Source organism: Scardinius erythrophthalmus (genome assembly GCF_964197995.2).
Source record: "Scardinius erythrophthalmus genome assembly, chromosome: 8".
In the NCBI taxonomy this organism is placed as follows: domain Eukaryota; kingdom Metazoa; phylum Chordata; class Actinopteri; order Cypriniformes; family Leuciscidae; genus Scardinius; species Scardinius erythrophthalmus.
This window is the reverse complement of record NC_138228.1, coordinates 42,461,764-42,475,017: the sequence shown is the minus strand read 5'-3', so window position 1 is coordinate 42,475,017 and position 13,254 is coordinate 42,461,764.

Here is a 13,254-nt window from a genome sequence, read left to right as displayed (position 1 = left end):
AGAATCAAGGACCGGAACTAACCATTTTTAATTTATATATTATTAAACTGTTGTCATGGTTTAAAGGAGTACACTTACTAAGCTTGTCAACACATTCGACAATAGAAGTAAATAAAGTATATACTGCATTTACATAATAAGTACTCATTTTCAAAGGTTACTAAAGTGTACTTTTTGTCATGAGCTTTCATTGTGTTTGCATGGACAAGAGTGACCAGTTCCAGAGAGAAATTTAAATAAATAACGACAGTTTTTTTTTGAGCGAACTATACCTTTAAGTCTTTAATCAGAATGAGAAAAGCAGTCATATTCTTAAAAAAAAAAACTTTTAACAAAGTTTTGCTTTGGCATTTGTCTTTTTTTCAGACTGCAAATGTGTATAGAAAACACTTATCTCTAACATCAACTGCTGACATGATGAAACAGAAAAACAGCAGACCATCAGTGTGAAATTATGGTGAATGGACAAAATGACTTTCATTGTTTTTTGCTGGGGGGTTTGATCATTAGCATGATTTCCTCACACACAAAGTGCTTGATGTTTTTTTCCAGATCATAGATGCATTGCAAACAAATTCTAAAGTGATCTTTAGGACAGACTATTCTCGTTGTCATTTTGAAAATTATATATTTGTTCAGACAATGTAGTGAATCCACAGTGGTTTCTATAGTAATGATGCAGCATCAGCATGATGCCAAGACGCTTTCTCCAACAAAAACTGAGAGTGACTGTCAACGTGGAAATCTGCTCGTCAATTTATGACATCTTGCCACAATGCTAAATCCGTAAAGGCGTGTGTGAGAACATACAGTACGTGACAGAGAAATTTTACACGTTCATGCATGTACTGAATTCAAAATTTGTCCACTCATTTATAATTTACTACACAGTAAATGTCTGAAAACTGTATGAGGAACAAGTCATCTGTATTCAGACACACTTTGAATGACAGCAAAGTGTTGCATTCCGAAATCCGAATGATTAAAGGTACACTATGTAACCTTTTCTTGTTCAAAATTAACACAATTTAAATAATGAGTCAATACATCATCAATCCTTTGTCCAAATGTGTTTTTGTCTTACCCTGATTCACTATGGTAAGCCTATCATATTTTAGACCTAGCGGGATGGTTTTCACAGGAAACTGCGTACGTCACTCACCTATACAATATTTTCATCAGATTTCAAAACACATATGAATGTGATTAGGTTTATAAATGTGAATTTTATTTTTGCTGTTTGAAAAAAACTGAAATTTCAAATATGACAAATACCAATTTTTTTTGTGTCTGTCACAACAAAACTTATTTGTGATATTTACAGACTCAGAACGTTTGTTTGGTCATCACCTTCCCTTTATCTTTCAATTGTTCTTATCAGTGTGTACAGTACAGTCTATCCCTAAAGCATTTCATATTGAGTGATGGAGTGATAATGTTCCCACAGTGGGAAAACGGTAAGTCATGTTCAGACTTATAATGTGTCTCTTCTCTACACACCAAAGCTGTTAATCATTAGCACTTTGTGCATTCAGAGTATTCATCAAAAGTGATGTTTGAATGAGGTCATATCATAAAAACACTCAAATATTTCTCACTTTTTAAGGCGCTCTTACAAGGATTGCTGATTGTCATGATAATTACAGCACAGATTCACGGTTCGTGATGATTTCTTCTTGGCACCAGCCATCCACGACTTGGGCTCTTGACAACATTTTAATACAAAGCCCAATCAAGGCATAAACAGAAGCTCAGAGCTATCAAATCAAAAAGCTTTCATAAACCTTTATGTGGCTCTTGGTGCCACCATCCACAGTCCAATAGTGTCCTCATAACAAAAATGAAAGGAAAATCAAATCATAAACAAGGCCTACAGATACAGCAATAAAAGATAAAATGATTTGTACTGACATCTCAAAAAAGTCTCTGGCATGAAAAACCCAACAGCTAGATTAAGTTTGCACTTTAAATCCTAAAATATTTGATCCAATAGCCAGGCTTGATATACATGCCAGTGTGGCCATGCAATCAAAACTGGGTAAAATGAACTATAAGGCTTTTACCGTACCTTTTTGACACCTCAGTCAATTTTTAATCTTAAAATTGTTACTTTTGTTAAACGTCCTGTGTAAATGGCAAATTATTATAAGGGGCACCATTAGTGTCTACGTACAGTAGTGGCCAAAAGTGATATCCGAAAGATAGAACAAATTGACCCTTTATTCAAATATAATTAAAAACTTGTTTAAGATTTTGCAACATTTTGTGATTTGTTGCAGATTTTGCAGGATATTTTGTACACAGGAGATAAACAACACATTAAATAAATATGATAACTGAAAAGCTGTGTCCCAATGTGAAGGCTGCATCCTTCGAAGGACTGAAGACTTCAAGGATGCAGCCTATGCGTCCTTTGAAGGACGCACCATGTAGCCTCCGTAGGATTTCCTAATTGCGCAGCCAGGTGTTCCCGATTACCGCTCCAGGCGCCAAGCAACGGTGCGAGAGTATGCTGCCATCCTGACAATTCATTTGATATGCTATGGAGCTAGAATTGGCTACTGTCATTTTTATGTTTTATATTTTACTGGAGGACATGGTATTAAGGATGTTTCGTACCTTAAGTACATTAGAGTATGCAAGATAATGAAAAAAAAAATAATTAGTAGTTTTTCGCCAATGCAGTATTAGTGGTTATTAAAAGTACTTTAGGGTAATAAAGTATCTCAATATTTATTCCATGATTCAGCCCTGCAAACCTGTTGGTAGACAACATAGTGGATAGTGAAAATATGCAGTCATACACTCTGGAGACCATCCCAGATGATGTCCCACCAGCAGGAGGCCTTACCAGGGTCTCTATTGTGGAGCCCATAGGCCGCTAAGTGTCCATTTATGTATCCTTCCTTTCACAGGGAAACAAAGGGCGCATTTGGCGTCGCTTTTGAATCAGGGTAGCCTTCGTCGCGGCGCAATGCCGCAACTGTCCTTCGAATACAGCCTTTGGAGGATGCAGCCTTTGAATTGGGACGTCCTTCGTTGCGCCGCTGTGACGCAATCGGCCTTCAAATATGGCCTTCGGAGGATGCAGCCTTCACATTGGGACACAGCTAAAGAGTACTGAAAAGGGAGTATACTGTATAAGCAAGAGATAACAAGGAACTTAACGAGATACAGGTGATAATTTTAAGTAACCACTGAAACAAACAGGGACATAGGCTACATCCGAAAACTGATAAATGCTGCTTTCGGAGGACACATTTCAAGGTAGAAAGCATCAAGTACGAATGTTACCTTCATCTAATCGATTTTTTAAGGCAGCATAAACGTTTACTTCACTGCCTTTGATATCCTAATATCAAAGCTTTCCATTCTGTGACAGTTGAGCCTGAAAAATAAATATGGCATCTAAAAGTTGTGGCTGGTCATCAGTTTGTGTGTAAATGTAAATTTTTGATGTCATTTCTAGCGAGAAATTTATATTGTAGTCATTAAAAATTCACTTAGTTTTCACCAAAGCTAGCTCTATTTTGCTGTAGATCATTAAACCGTTATGCTGCCTCAGAAGTCTGTCCTAAATCAGTTTTGTGAGGTACTTTTTTGCACAAATGCTGCCTGCAAAGTCATTGCCTGATAGGGCAGCGAGGCAACAAGTCTGGATGCAGCCATAGTCAGAAACCAAGAAACCCTAAACTAAACAGAGCAGGGAAACAGGAACTAAGGGAAACAGAACAGAATATCAAAATAAAAGTCCATAGAACCAAACATACTCGTTACAAATACATTACATTTTGAAATGCAAGTGATGTCTCTGGTTATAGGCAAGTAAACGACACATACTACAGTAGTTAGTGTTGTCAAAAGACCCGGTACTTCGGTACCAAGTCGGTACTAATTTTTTTTTTTTCTCAAACCCGGTACTTGATGTGCGTGCATGCCCGAAGCACGTGCAGTTGCGTCCTCTTCATAAAAGCGCTGAGACATGGCGACCGGCGGTGCTGCTGATGTGGTGCTGATGTTTTTGCGCGTGCAGTTTCGTTATTTCAAATGGTGCGCGGCAAGTGCGCTCATAATAGAAGCGGCGCGCTCGTTTTCCCATGCGCGCCTGTGTTCATGGATGCATAGCAACAACAGACGCCACGGGAGAACAAGCGATTGTGGAAAGGAGAAAGCGGTGCGAACTGCGCTCTTCATGATGACGAGGAAGCTTTAGCAAAGAATTAATTGATTTCTATAGCTCTTGCATTAGCTTTACTACTAGATATATTTATGGAGATGAGAAATAAAAAGCCGTCATTAATATCAGTCTGTCAGAAAAGCAGTTCTAGTCTTATTCTTGGCTGGATAACTCTTAGCAGGTTTAAAAAGCCCTTTTAAAATTAAATATGAATGCAGTTTTGGATTACAGTCAATATGTAAATATATAGTATAAAATAAAGTAAATATGAGTAGTAAATATGAGTACAGTCAAGTCAAATAAAACAAGTTTTATCTCCTATAGTTTGGTAACGCTACAATAAGATACCATTAATTAACATCACTTAATGCGTTATCTAACATCAACACATTGAGTGAACAATATATTTTTACAACATTAATTAATGTTTGTGAATGTTATTTAATATAAACACTTGATTGAAATGAACCCCAAGGAGAATAATTGCGACAGTATATAGGCCTAACTATTGTTTATTGTTAGGTCATTTTATGTTATCTAACAAATGCAATCTTATTGTAAAGTGTTTTTAATACTACAGTTTCCATCTTTGTAACTGTGATATACACTTTAATATAATTATGTAAATTTAATCTAAATTAAGCTTTGGTACCGAGAACCGTGGATTTTCACTGGTATTGGTACCGAATACTGAACTTTTGGTACCGTAACAACACTAACAGTAGTGTTCCTTAACGTTTCGTTCCTCAAGTGCGGCCGATTCGTGACAGGCTCCAGTTCGCCTGGCCCAGAACAGGCTCTAGAACGTTCTTTTCAGACGTTTCTCTTATTCTTTTGTTCTTTCCTAACTTTCTTAACAGCAGGTAACAATAGTCTATTTTCATCATTCAAAAAGTGAAACCGAAACCAGAAATGCATACCGGTATATACAAACCGTAAACAGAGCAGCATTTGCTTACCATTTTCAATATCAATCACCCAGATCACTTTCTTCATTCCAGTCGGCTCATGTTATTATGAAAATATTTGTGCATTCGAATGCTCAGATAAGATGTCGTAAAATTATAACAGCCTTATGTCTGTACCACCTTGACTTCTTTGCTCGCTTTCATCACTTTCACTTTTATTCTCGTTCACGGACTCGTTCACTAAGCTGAACAGCCAATGAACAAACCATGCTAAATCGGCCCAAAGAAAGATACTTTCTAGCCACTACTTTCTATTACTATTCAAACAGTCCTGATCTGCCTGCAAGCAAACAAAGATTTTTTTAAAGGTTGTCTTTGAGGGACAGCTTGGCTCATGTATTAGTGTGGATAGAGTTGGACCTGCGGTAGATCTACAGGCAGAGAGAGGTAGGAAAACAAGACAAGATAACTGATACCCGCTACACAGCTGCAAAGTCCTGGAATTAAGTAAGAAAGAGTGTTTACAAAGTGGTTTAAACAGTGATTTCTATAAAACACCTTAAATTTGTACTTAAATAGCAAATTAATTCCGTGCAATGGAGGCGGCTGTAATTTCTGATGGACAGCTGGTCTCTGTGGACCTATATCTGTATAGACAGAGGTGCCTCAGGCAAGATGGGCTGGACTTTGGAAAGTCGATAGCGGTTGAGAGTGTGTACCAGCGGGAGGCTACTTCGGTATCAGCGTCACACATGGATAAGTGGGTAAAGCAGCTCTTTAATCCAATGCCCTCGGTTAAAGTGGCCCTTTTAAAAGCTCTTGATGTTGTTTGCCACAGCATGCTGTTTACTCCCCACTATATTTGTCGCACCTTTCAGCCAGTCTCATTATTAGGTCGTCGCCCACCAGCGCAGGGACTCCCCGACAAAGCGCTCCGCATTAACACAGTAATACCCACAGCCCCGTTCCCTCATGGTCCCAGCCAATTAATCCTAATATAATTAGAAAGTGGTGAGAAGCAAAGGGTCAGGTATTTATATCAAAATCTCAGGCTCCACTCCAGTTTTCCCCCACAGCAGCCTGAGAGCTCTTCTCCAGGCTCCTTTAAATATAAAACATACACTGCTGTTTGGATCCTGTTCAAGGATACGTCCTCAGACCCTGCAGGGATGCAACAAGGTTGGACAGAAATTAGTTGGTTGTGAGAAGAGCTCTGTGTAACGGTCTTCTTCCTCAGTGGGTGAAAAAAAAAAAAGTTTATTTACAGACACATTTAGTAAAGCACTCAAGTGCTGTGTCATACAAGTTAATGTTAAATGACGATATGAAATATTTACAGTGTTCGAGCCCAGATGCAGGGATGCATGAATTGGAAAATAAATTAACAACCAAATGGTGCGTGGCATGAATTTATATGCAGATCGAGTTGCACAGGTGGAATTACCCAAGCCCAGCTCTTGTACAGTCAGCAAGGGATGGGATTCAGTTTATATTCCTGAATCCCATCTACCTTTTGAAAATTACACGGCTTCATTTCAAATGTAACTTTTATTCATTGTGGAAATGGGCTGATTTATATGCTGCTGATATTTGAGAGCTGTGCTGACAGTGTGTGGATTCAAATTATGGTGACAGTGAAGTGAGAATATACTAAAGTGTGACTGACCTGGGTTGATGGGGCCATTTTGGTTGACTAGTACCACTCGTCCATCATAATGGTGCTGGTGGTGCTCATCCAGCGTTAAAATATGTCTTTTGATGAAAATATCATTTTAATTTAGTTAAGATTTCACACACATATATATATATATATATATATATATATATATATATATATATATATATATATATAATATATATATATATATATATATAGCATAAAAAACATGTTGACAAAATATGAAAAAGTGTGCATGTACACAGCCGAAGCTCAATAGTGAATGAACTGATGACAAAATATATATTTTTGAGTAAAACATAAAAATTAATTAAGGCAAGACACTAAAGGGTCAGTTTTGAGTTTTTGAGCTGTTTTGCTTTTTTCAAGGCCATTTTCTCAAAGTTAGTTTTTGAGCCAGAAATCTCCACTTCAGTAGCACTTTCCAATTTTATTCAAATCTAAAATCTGATACTGAAAATCTGAAACTAACTTTGAGAAAATGGCCTTTAAAAATATGTAGTATAATTGAAATCAATAATGTGTAATAAAAAAAAAAAAAAAGAAGAAGTTAAATTTGTGTTTTGGATGTTTTCTCTCAGTCTGAAATAAGACACATGAAAGCAAAACAGCTCAAAAACTCAAAATTGACCCTGTAGTGTCTAGCCTTAATTAATTTTTATGTTTTACTCAGACAAAAATATATATTTTGTCATCAGTTCATTCACTATTGAGCTTCGGCTGTGTACATACACACTTTTTTTCATATTTTGTCAACATGTTTTTTATGCTATATATATATATAGTCTAGTTTTGAATATTGTCATGATTAACATTTTTGGTTTCATCCTTGTTGACAAAGTAAAAAAAAAAAAAAAAGAAGCTCTTTAATTTACTCTTACAGTGGCCACAGATTGTTCCTGGTTTGGGATCTAGATCTTAGTCTGAGTCTTAGACTTTAGACATTCTACTAACTATAAGTAACTTTGCACCTACATGATAACTTATTCTACTAATCATATCCCTAATCTGACAGCCTACCAATGCTATAATAAGAGTTAGTTTATAGTTTCAAATTAATGAGAGTTGATATACATTTGCGAAGTTTCCTTTGGTTAGTGTCTAAAGTGCAAACAAAGTGTAACCCCTGCAAAATTTAACATTTTACAGACCTGGCTTTTCTGTGGTAGAAACCTTCCAGATTGGACACCAATTCTTGCACCATTTTGGCATAAAATCGGTATACAGTAGGGGGCCTGAATTGCAAGTGCACCCTAACTACGTACCATATTGGAACAAGCTGTGTGAACCGCCCTTCTCGTTTACCCTCTATCAGTCCCTCTGTCTGTCCATCTGTTGTGGGTTGCACTGGTGCGAGATGTGATTCCTGCATGGCATTGGGTGTGTTGAAGACGTGTTGAAGCCGAGTAAGCTCTTTCACAAAAGGACCATGGTGACATCTGTTGTCCAATGTCCCAGACCAGCTTCCCTCATTGGTAAATGGTGCAACTCATGTCAAACAGGTAAGTGTAATCTGTCCATCTTATGTGTGAATCTTATTCCTCCGGTCATCGTGTCCAACTTGTCCTGGTTTTTTAGTCACCTAAACCTCAGCTCCTCCCCGAATCTCTCATTACCTCAAAGTCTCATGTCCCAAAAGTCATTAATCATGCTGTTTGGACACCTTCCTACCCCCCTCCTCTCCCCTGGCAAAAGCATGATTTCCAATTAAATCTCCTAACTGCAAGGTTAAAAGCCAATTTCATGCACTTTACTCTTGATAAATGGGTGATTGACTCAGTCTTTCATTCGCTCTTCTTCCTTGGGTTACCTCTTGACATTGCAAAGTTGAAAGACAATGACCAGATGTGATGTACTTTGTTTAGCTTCGGATTTTGGTGATCCGAAAGCTTCCGCTCTCACTGTATTCCTTGTCTATTATTTTCTTCTTTGTTTATCCTTATCCTCTTCCCATAAAAAAAAAAAAAGAGAGCATTAGTAATTGGACTCATGCCATTATTTGCTGTTCATAATTCGAAGCATGCTATCTTACTTTCTAATTATGATTTTCTAAAAAGAATATTAAAAGAACCACAAAATATTGGATACAAGATAATTGTTATGAAAATTATTAAAATAATATTTATTACTTTTTCTGAATTATTTTTTAATGAATATCTCTCTAGCTGGGCACACAAAATATTGCCAATTAAAGTGTTTAGCAACCCACAGAATATAATTAGTCTCTCTGCAGGCAGCACAGTATACCTTTCAAATATAATAAGGCCGCTAACAGCCATGAACACAAAATTGTTTCTTTTGTGGCTTTTAGTTCATGAGAACTATTGAATTCGCTTTTAAAAGAGGTACATTTAAAATGTACAGTCTTTTTTTTCAGACCAAAAATGTTTAAGGCTCTTGCTGAGGACATTTTTGACCAATATTGAAAATGTCTTTTATTTAGTTGTATGGACTACTTTTATGGTGCTCTTTTTGGTATGTTATAATAATAATTATTATTATTATTGTAATTTGTATCTTGATAAATGTGGTCACTATGAACTATCTGTCATTATATGCAATAAGCTGAGATTCTTAAAGAAATCTTCTTTTGTGTTCCTGTCACGAGCACGGCAAGCTCTCCCTAACTCATTCAGGAACACGACAATGATGTAGCCTACTGAAAATATTTTCCTCTGCGTTTTTCACGTACAGGCGACAACGTCGTCAAAATGATCCCCGTTTATGGGGATCCGCAAAAACGACTAAAAACGCTGTAGTATGCATGCCAGGCCAGTGGATGGCGATGTCAATTTGAAAAGAACACTACAGGCCTATAGACTGAATATGTAATAAACATTTTCACAAATTTGCATTTTTGAATTTTACATTGAGATGATAACGGTGTTATTTCCAAACACTTTGAAACCTGTTTTCAAAAGTTTGCGTTTTCAGGCCCCAAAACGCCATTGTCATGTAAATGAACTGGCAAACCGCAGAAAAAGTATTCTGTTTTTATTTGAAAACGGTGTCATGTAAACACCCCCTCAGCCCCCCACCAGAGTACTAGCACCTGCCACTCACCAGCCCTCATAAACAGTGCAATAAAGCGAACGCACACACACACACACACACACACACACACACACACGCACGCACACACACACGCATGCACGCACGCACGCACACACACACACACACACACCTCTAGTTGTTTGATCTCGCCATTACCTGGAAACTTACCTGGGAAATTCCTACCGTAAGTTACATTGATCTTCTGCATTACTCAATGCTGTTACTTTGTTCCAAGTCATCTTCTAGTGATACAAGTCATCTTCATGTCCCTCAAGTCGTCTCCTCGTCTTGTCTGCTACCTTGTGCCCAGAAAATCTTTAAGACAAATCCAGTTATCATCGCCACAGTCTCCATTGCTCTTTATTTAATATTTCTTCAGTTCTTACCTGCATTGGATTGTGTTCCTGCTGCCTTATTAATAAAACTGACCCGTTTGTTATTCTTCAGTCTCTGTCTTCATCATTGTGTCTGAGCGTAATCGTGACAGTTTCACGGTAAAATATAACAAGAGAGTAAATGCAACTGTTTTTAACTGTTTGAATTAGCCACCAGTTCACCAAAAACTTAAAATAGTTCTGAACTGCCATGTGATTGTGTAAATGACAATTTTTTGGGTGAACTAACCCTTCAAGCCATTTCATGGGGTGTTAAAACCAAGCTCAGGAAGGAGGAAACCTGCCTATGTTTGACAGTAATTACATTTCAGAAGTTTTATTTTAAAGCAGGACCTGAATGAATAGTATAGTGCGGTCCTCGTATCCCCAGAGAAAAGGCCATGCCTCGGAGCTTTTTGAAACTAATGATTCATTACTTTCCTTCAACCTGGAAAACGAAACATTGATCTTAGCATGTGACAAAGCGGAGAAGATTAACGGTGTTAGCGTCCATTGATTTATGAGGACTGTCCATGCTGAGAAAAATGCGAAAAAAACAAGTTTGTTTTTCTCTGACACTTTGCCAGTCATCCTGCTCTAGGGATGGTGCTGGTATTTATGGTTCAGAAGACTCTCTATTGGCCCAGCCAGTGTTCAAGCATGCAAAAGGGCACAAGATCCACCAGGAATTATGCTGCCAATGGAAAATGATGGGTGCCAAGGCAAGAAATCACTGTGGTGGAACGAGACTCCAACTAACCGACTAAAATGACCTTCAGGTCATTTTAACAAGCAGCAGATTGCAAGAAAATAGTGCGATGGTCTTTAAAATACAATGAAAGAACTCACATGGAACAAATGTATTTCCCAGCTGATCTGGATTTTGCAGTCTTAAGAATGTAAGTCTTTACTGTTGAACTCACCTCATCCTAATTGGAAGCAAACAATTTTTCTGTTCTTACTGAAAGCGAAATGCTACTCAAAGCAACAAATTCACTGCCAATCAGAAGCATTTTTGAAATGTAGTACACAGCCACAGTATGTAATATCAAATTGTTTTGGACCAGTTCGTTTTGGTGCCGTGACCCGGATGCGAGTGAGGTTTAGGGGGGTGAGTGTAACGGACGTAGGCCAGTAAGAGCTGTGTGTGTGTAAAGCTCACTCCCCCGGCCTCAAGAGGCACGTTAACGACTGCTGTCTTAAGTGTCCTTGTTAGCGCCCCCGTCTCCCTCTCCCTGGTTCGAATCCTGCTCGGAGTGGGTCGAGTAGGACCGGTAACACAGTCACTGACAGCATTTTAAAGAGCCAAATCACGAGCCCAGTTTATAGTGATGGGGCGCTGCTGCTGTGAATTTATTTCACCCCTCAGACTAACAAGGAAAATATGCAGTTTATCTGTGATTATGACAACGTGTTAATTAGAAATATGGACTCTGAAAGTGAAAGTTTTTGTCGTTCCTAATTTTCTTCCAAAGTTGTTACATTATGGCCTATTTCATCCATATTCAAATGAATGATTCAGGATATTCTGTGAAGAGACAGATGGTAATGTGGGGCGTGAAATGCATAAATAGTTTTCTGAGCCAATTAACCAGCGCCAGCATAAAATTCTATGTGATGAGACTAACTCAGTAGAGCAACACATTCAAAGCTAACTCAAAAAAACTCATTTGTGCCAGAGTTTGCTGCTGGAGAGATCTGGACAGTTCTGAGGGCTTTTGTGTGCTGAGGTAACGTGTATTAATTCACTTGGCATTTAATGGGACATTCTGTTGATGTAAATATATTTCTGCTTTAATTACTATTTGGATTTGAGACATCACATTACAAAAAATAGATTTTAGCTGAAAACCATGTAGAAACGTGATGCAATATTTAATATTTTATACCAAATATCTAACCGAAAACAAGAAAAGTATTAAAAAAGCTCAACGGATTTCACGTACACTGAACGCTGGAAGCGAAACAAGTGTTTCTAGAGATACTGTTAGGGATTTGTGAGGTGAGAGTCAGACAGACGGTTTCAAATTTGCTTTTGAGTTTTCCATGTGACACCAGCCGTTTTCATGTCCAAATGAATTTTATCTGCGCGTCCAGCTATTTGCTGATCATTAACCGTGGCGCTCAAGCCCCTGGATTGCCACGAGACCCGCTTCGGCCTTCACTCCGGTTTGTTTACTCATTCATTTATTTATGCAATTCATATCTCTGCCCCGTCACTGTTCATTTGGGAGGCTAACAAACTGGTTCAAGGTTGCTGAACCGGGACGTCAAATGCTAGTGCAGCATGCTGTGCCAACTTGCTTAATTTCCGGGATTTTGGCATTCTCATTCTCCCCTAGTATCCTCAATCTACTTGTGCGTAAAATGTTCATAACATTGTGGAAATTGGAGTTGCTTGCCTGCCAAATACAGGCCAAAAAGGCGACTTGGGAAGTGGGTTGCACTGATGAACCGGAGAGAGCCACTGCAGCTGGATCCGTATGTGAATGCCAGGGAGCGCGTGCCAAAAACAGCCCTCCACTTAGCACGACTTCTGTCGACACTCACAGATCTAACAATGGAAAAAGCCCTTCCAATTTGTTTTTGTCCTACAGAGCACCACTTCTCTGCATAATGAGCCATTATAGCCACTGCTTTATAATGAAGATGTCTTTGCTAAGTGGTGATTCAATGAGTAATTGAAAAGTGAGATCATAATTTTGTGCTCCACATAAAAAAAAAATAAAAAAAATAATGAATACAAATAAAAAATAAAAAACCATGGCCATTTTTTGGGAATGGTACCAAGTTGCTACTATATAAATACAAAGGTACATGATTAGGATTTGAGATTAATCATGTGTCTCACAAGCCATGGTCTGTACTGTGATGATGATGATGATCTTCAGTACAGAGTGGCCCAAGCGGAATCTGTGAAGTTTTTACACACATTAGCTATCTGCACTGATTTCTGAATTTTGTGTACTGGATTTAACCATGGTAAAGTTTTGTTATTTATTGCTGAAATACTACACTCTTAAATGGTAGAAAGCATAGTACCTGTCAAAAGTTTGGAAACAT